A 7,156-nucleotide genomic window follows, 5' to 3' on the forward strand; every position below is an offset into this window, starting at 1 on the left:
TAAAAGCTAGAGCTTGTTTTTCTGTAATTTGTGGCCAAAGCACCCTACCAAAATTTGGATTCGATTATTAGGCAGTGGAGAGTCACTGAAGAGGTTTAAGCAGGAGACTGACATAATCAGTTTGCATTAATTACTAGGACAGCAGTGGCAGAAGTGCTGAGGAGGGAGGGGTGGGATGGAAGATTGGCTAAATGTTACAGAGGGCTTATTACGTGCTTTGTATTATACTCATCTAACTCTCTGCATATATTAATTCATTTAACCCTTCCCAAATTCTATGAGGCACGTAATATATTATCCATGTTCAATGAGAGGGATCAGAAGTCCAGAGACATTAAGCTGTCCAAGACCACACAGCTAGTAAGTGGCAGAGTCAGGATTTGAACCCACTTTAATTATAGACATTTCTTTATGCCTCCCTCTCACCCTCCAAGCCATATATATCAAGAGAAGCTCATCTCACTCTCAGCCTCAAACAGACCAAATTGATATCAAAGTAAACCTAGCCCCTTTCCAATGATTGACACAGATGTAGACTGACAACCCAATTCTGGTCTATTTATATTGCATAGGGCTACTGAGAAAACTGAATGGCTACTGCTCATAACATACTTGGTATGGAGTAGGCCCACAATAAATGCTAGCTACTACTGTTATGATTATAGGCCATGATAATCAAGAAAAACAGAAGTAATGTTCAGAGAAGGAGAGCAAAGGAGAGTAGTATGGCAGAAACAAAGGGAAGAGCTCTCGGTAGAGTACATCAGAATCAAACAACATGGAGGAATGAAGTGAAATGAGAGTCAAAAAGAAAAGTTCATTGGGTTTAGCCTTTGGGACATAATGGGTTACCTTTGCCAGAAAGGGGTTAGTGGAAGGGCTGAGGTGGAAGTCAACCAGTTGAAGCGCAAACTTGCACCTGAATTGGAAACAGTGGCTACCTATTTATTGCAGATTAGCAGTTTCACTGTGATGTAAAGGGTGGGTCTCCAGATGGAGCACATTTATAAACTTTGAGCACTGTACTGGTCAAGGATAGTCGCTTTTGAATGAAGTAAGCCTGGAAGATATGTAAAATAATTCTCGAGTGCTGTGCTGAGAGTATAGCTAAACTGAAAACCGAGAGTTTTCAATGGCTTTAATCAATTCAGTTCAGTTCAGTCACTCAATCGTGTCCGACTCTTTGCAACCGCACAAATCGCAGCACACCAGGCCTCCCTGTCCATCACCAGCTCCTGGAGTTCACCCAAACTCATGTCCATCGAGTCGGTGATGCCATCCAGCCATCTCATTCTCTGTCATCCCCTTCTCCTCCTGCCCCCAATAACTCCCAGCATCAGAGTCTTTTCCAGTGAGTCAACTCTTTGCATGAGGTGGCCAAAGTACTGGAGTTTCAGCCTCAACATCAGTCCTTCCAATGAACAGCCAGGACTGATCTCCTTTAGGATGGACTGGTTGGATCTCCCTGCAGTCCAAGGAACTTTCAAGAGTCTTCTCCAACACCACAGTTCAAAAGCACCAATTGTTCGGCGCTCAGCTTTCTTCACAGTCCAACTCTCACATCCATACATGACCACTGGAAAAACCATAGCCTTGACTAGACGGACCTTTGTTGGCAAAGTAACATCTCTGCTTTTTAATATGCTATCTAAGTTGGTCATACCTTTCCTTCCAAGGAGCAAGCGTCTTTTAATTTCATGGCTGCAATCACCATCTGCAGTGATTTTGGAGACCAAAAAATAAAGTCTGACACTGTTTCCACTGTTTCCCCATCTATTTGCCATGAAGTGATGGGACCAGATGACCTGATCTTCGTTTTCTGAATGTTGAGCTTTAAGCCATCTTTTTCACTCTCCTCTTTCACTTTCATCAAGAGGCTTTTTAGTTCCTCTTCACTTTCTGCCATAAGGATGGTGTCATCTGCATATCTGAGGTTATTGATATTTCTCCCAGCAATCTTGATTCCAGCTTTTGTTTCTTCCAGCCCAGTGTTTCTCATGATGGCTTTAATGTGAGTGAGTGAGTGAAGTCACTCAGTTGTGTCCGACTCTTTGCGACCCCGTGGACTGTAGCGTACCAGGCTGCTCCATCCATGGGATTCTCCAGGTAAGAATACTGGAGTGGGTTGCCATTAATATGTAGGTACAAATACATAACTCTCCCCAGTTCAAACAGAAATATAGGAATCAGCCTGTCTATGTCTTTACGCAGGTTATGAAAATTAGAGTGAGGTTGAAAATAATGGAAATGGGGACCGTTTGACCATAGCGCTCTTTGGTTCCTCATGTTTTTCTGGGGCCTCAGTTCTACAAATAAAATCTGTGCTTATAATTGGGATTGCCAACCACTGTTATCAAATGGAAAGATGGTCAAAGAGTAGACTGTCAACATTTGCCCCCCTCTCCCCACTCCCACAAGTTCAAAGGGAAGAATCAAATTGTTAATGAAAGCATTTTACCTGTGAATCTCACAGTGTTCTAGGATTACATGTGGTAAAACAATATACTAATATCCATCCTTTGATTAAATTCTATAGCCCTCAAATTTGATGTATGCCTTTTTTTTTCTTTCATCTAGGATAAAACAAAGCTAAGGACACTCATATTTATGGCTTTATGTATTATAGGATTAGTAGGATTAAGAACCACATGGCACATAAAATAAAACTACACAAATATTTCATTTATTCAGTATGTGCGCCTATGGCACATACTGTTGAGTTAAGGGAACTTAAAGCATCTCTCCATTATTCATATCATCATTCCCACAGCTATGTTTCAGGTAGGAACACAGCTAGGTCTCCCCTATACACCTTGGCAATAAGAGGAAAATGTCTTCCTGTTAGAAAGAATTAGAAAGGAACTTATCTCCTTCTAAGCTAATTTCAGGAAGCTGCTTTAGGATGCTATTTTGAAAATGCTGTTGGTTATTTTAATTTATTTAATGAGGAGTTTTCTGCTTCTAAAAACTAAGGTGTGTCCCTTCACTGTTCAAGAAAGAGCAAAGACAAGAGTAAGGAAAAAAAAAAAAAGTGACTACTGCAACACAGTATATTACCAAGCAATGAAAATACCAATTATTCAGATAGAAGAGTATCACTGTAGACTTCCCCTGCTTTAAGACCATTCCTTCCTACACAGTCATTGCTCATAGTGATAGTTGTCTTTTCAGAGTGTCAAAATAGGCTGCTGCTGCTGCTAAGTCACTTCAGTCGTGTCCGACTCTGTGCGACCGCATAGATGGCAGCCCACTAGGCTCCTCTGTCTCTGGGATTCTCCAGGCAAGAATACTGGAGTAGGTTGCCATTTCCTTCTCCAATGCATGAAAGTGAAAAGTGAAAGTGAAGTTGTTCAGTCGAGCTCGACTCTTAGCGACCCCATGGACTGCAGCCTACCAGGCTCCTCCGTCCATGGGTATTTCCAGGCAAGAGTACTGGAGTGGGGTGCCATTGCCTTCTCTGTCAAAATAGGCAGATATGCCTAAAGAAATAGATAAATAGAACTAATTCTATTTCTTTGCCTAAAATAATGCTATTATCATATCAGCATATTACTCAAAAACGTGAGTAAAAAACCCTGAATATTCATTGAAAGAACTGCTGCTAAAGGTGAAGCTCCAATACTTTGGCTACTCGATGTGAAGAGCCAGGTCACTGGGAAAGACCCTTATGCTGGACAAGATTGAGGGCAGGAGGACAGAGGATGAGATGGTTGGATGGCATCACTGACTCAATGGACATAAGTCTGAGCAAACTCCAGGAGTTAGTGAAGGACTGGGAAGGAAGCCTGGCATGCTGTAGCCCATGGGTTTGGGAAAAAGTCACACATGACTTAGTGACTGAACAACAGCAACACGAGTAATAAAGAAAAGATTTCTTAAGTAGAAGGACAAATTTCCTAGAGAAATCATCTTATTTAGAAGCTCATCATTGATATTTAAACACTGGGATATAAAGCAGAGAAACTGGAGCTTAGATAGCAGAAATCTTATTAGTTTATTAATTAGCAAGGAGGCCAGAATTTACTTTGTAGTTATAAATATCCTAAACTAATGAAGGAATAGCATAATTTAGTCAAAAAACTTAACAAGACCCCTTTTTATGTGTTAGATAAGTGAATACAAAATGAATGACTCAGTTCCTGACCTCTAGGAGTTCTTTACAAATCTCATCTTTCTGAAAATATCTTTCAGAAAGAAACATCAAATCAGCCCTCTAGTGTGAGAAAACTCAATGACAACATACAAGGTAGAAAGAATTTGAAAACTTGTGGCCACTCATTCAGGACAATGGAATCACATCTATTTAAGGACAAGCTTATATTCCACAGTTAAAGAGTAAGAGAGTTTTCTCAGCAAAAATGACACTTCAACCTGTCTTGAGGAAATGGTGAGACCATTTTGGCCAGTTTTTCCTGCCTGACTTGAATGGATCATTGTTTCTTTGGCTGAAGACCCAGGTTATACTTAGAAACTATGTGGTTTGAAAATACATATCTTTAAACATTGTGTGTTTACATTTGGAAATATGGTTTTGTATCGCATTTTTTTAAAACCCATAAATGGGATCACAGTGTACTTATTATTCATCTCATTTATTTACCCTTAAGGAACTTAGGAGGTCCTTCCACATAAGCACTTGTAGCAACTTGCAATTTCCCAAAATGCCCACATGTTCTGTAAGAACTTTGCTTCTCCTCAGTCAAGAGATAGGGTCTATTTCCCCCTCCTCTGGAACTTGGACAGATAGAATACAGTAGAACCAACACTGTATAACTTCTAAGGCTCAGTCATAAAAGGTATATGCTTTTTACCTGGCTCGGTTTCAGTCTTGTTCTCTGTCTCTCTTGGCATACTTGCCCTTGGAATCCAGCCATCAGGTTGTGAGGAAGCCCCAAACCAGTCCATACTAAGAGACAACATGGCCTACATTAAATCAAACTGAGGTCTCCAGCCTGCAGGCTCCAGTCAGCATCAAACATCAATAGGAGAGTGAAAAGTTTTCAGATGATTCCAGTCCTCAGCCTTTGGCTCTTCTGGTTGGGGCTCTGTGCATAATGGAGTAGAGAAAGTCATCTCTGTTGTGTTCTGTGTGAATTTTTGACGCATAGAATCTGTGAGCAATATAAGTGATTGTTTCATACCACATTGTGGGGGTAATTTGCTATGCAGCCACAGTAATATGAAGAGTACCAGTATAAGTTTATTTCAAATGATACAGAATGAATATTACTGACAGATATTCAGATGACTTGGAATTATTTATTCCCTGGTAGCTCAGTCAGTTCTTGCCTGGAAAATCCCAGGGATGGGGGTGCCTGGTGGGCTACCGTCTATGGGGTCGCACAGATTCAGACACGACTGAAGTGACTTAGCAGCAGCAGTAGCTCAGTCGGTAAAGAATCTGCCTGCAGTGCAGGAGACCAGGATTCAATCCTGGTCCGGAAGATCCCCTGGAGAAGGAAATGGCAACCCACTCCAGTATTCCTGCTTGGAAAATCCCATGGCCAGAGGAGCCTGGCAGGCTACAGTCCACGGGGTCGCAAGAGTCGGACACGGCTCAGTGACTAAACCATCACCACCACCGTTCCTACTATAGACAAGGCTGAAATAAATAAGTTTCTGCATGTCTATTTGTCCACATATGTATTTCTTTTTAAAAAAGACATATTTATTATTTTGCTGTGTTGGGTCTTAGTTGTGGCACACCGGATCTTCATCATGGTGCCTGGGCTTCTCTCTAGTTGAGGCAGGAGGGCTTAGTTGCCCCTTAGCATGTGGGATCCTATTTCCCTGACCAAGAATGGAACCAAGGTCCCCTGTGTTGGAAGGTGGATTCTTAATCACTGCATTGCCGGGGAAGTCCCATAAATGTATTTCTATAAAAACCTATAAAAGAGTTAAATACACATATTTAGGACAGTGCCTAGCCCAAGTAACACATTATGTTATTGTTATTATTATCACTATAGGTTGACCTAGATTGTTGTTGTTTAGTCTGTAAGTCGTTTCTCTTTCGTGACTCCTACCAGACTGTAGTCCACCAGGCCCCTCTGTCCATGGGATATCTCAGGCAAGAATACTGCAGAGGGTTGCCATTTCCTTCTCCAGTGGATCTTCCCAGTCCTGGGATTGAACCCACCTGTCCTACATTGACAGGTGGGTTCTTTACCACTCAGCTACCTGGGAAGCCCTTCTCCTTCTAGATAGGTGAGAGTTTTTCTTTAACATCTTTAGTGACAGGGATGCTAACAATTTTATCTAACAGCTATGCTACATTGTATCCTATTTTTTTAGTTTAGATTATGGCAAAAATTAGTCAGAAAATTATATCTCTGAAAACATCCATCTATTGCACACGTGCCCAGCTCAACATTCAGCCTAAAAGACTTAACTTGTTCCGTGTGCTGATGCGTTACACTACCTGCGCTCCTCTTAGAACAGAGCGACTGAACATCGCGTCTGTGGACCAGAGCCCAAAGGGCAGAGCCTCGCGCTCTGGAGCGGAGGGCAGTTCTTTTCCCTCTGCCTCCGCACTGGCAGATTACTTGGCAGAGGGGACAGAGCGGGGCGGGGTCAGGTTCAGGACACCTTCTGGCCGGTGCTTCTCACCTATCACAATTCAGTTCACAAGTTTAGGAATGTGCTTCTTAGCCATTGTCATTCTCTTTCAACATCTCTAATTCTTCCCCAGGTGTGTTTACAGCTGCCGAACACCTGTTAATCCCATTTACTTCCAGTCTTCCTGGGCGGGGTGAAAGGGATAAATAACGAAGGAGAGAGGGAAAGGACTACCTGTCAACTTTCTCTTGCCTCGAAGAGGCAAAGACTAAATTCACGTCGCAAACGGACCAGTTTTCATCAGTCATTCCCATATTTTTCACAGTTCAAAGTTTTAAACTTCCTTTCTTTTTCGGGGATTTTTCTCTCCTGATTGCTCCATCTTTAAGGGACACGGGTAACCCTCCCCCTATCCCCGGCCAGAGCAAAGGTTAAACGTAGTACAGCTGAGGAAAAGCATTTTTAGGAGATTGGTCCAAGGCCCGGGGAGCAGGCCCAGAGCGGGTGGGCTTTGAGGCAGCTTCGTGGGAGCCCCAGTCTGGCCCATCCTTCCCGGGCTCCAAGCTGCAAGGTCCGCCGGCTGAGCAGCCCGCAAGGC

The sequence above is a fragment of the Budorcas taxicolor genome, chromosome 10, assembly GCF_023091745.1.
Source record: "Budorcas taxicolor isolate Tak-1 chromosome 10, Takin1.1, whole genome shotgun sequence".
Classification (NCBI taxonomy): Eukaryota; Metazoa; Chordata; class Mammalia; order Artiodactyla; family Bovidae; genus Budorcas; species Budorcas taxicolor.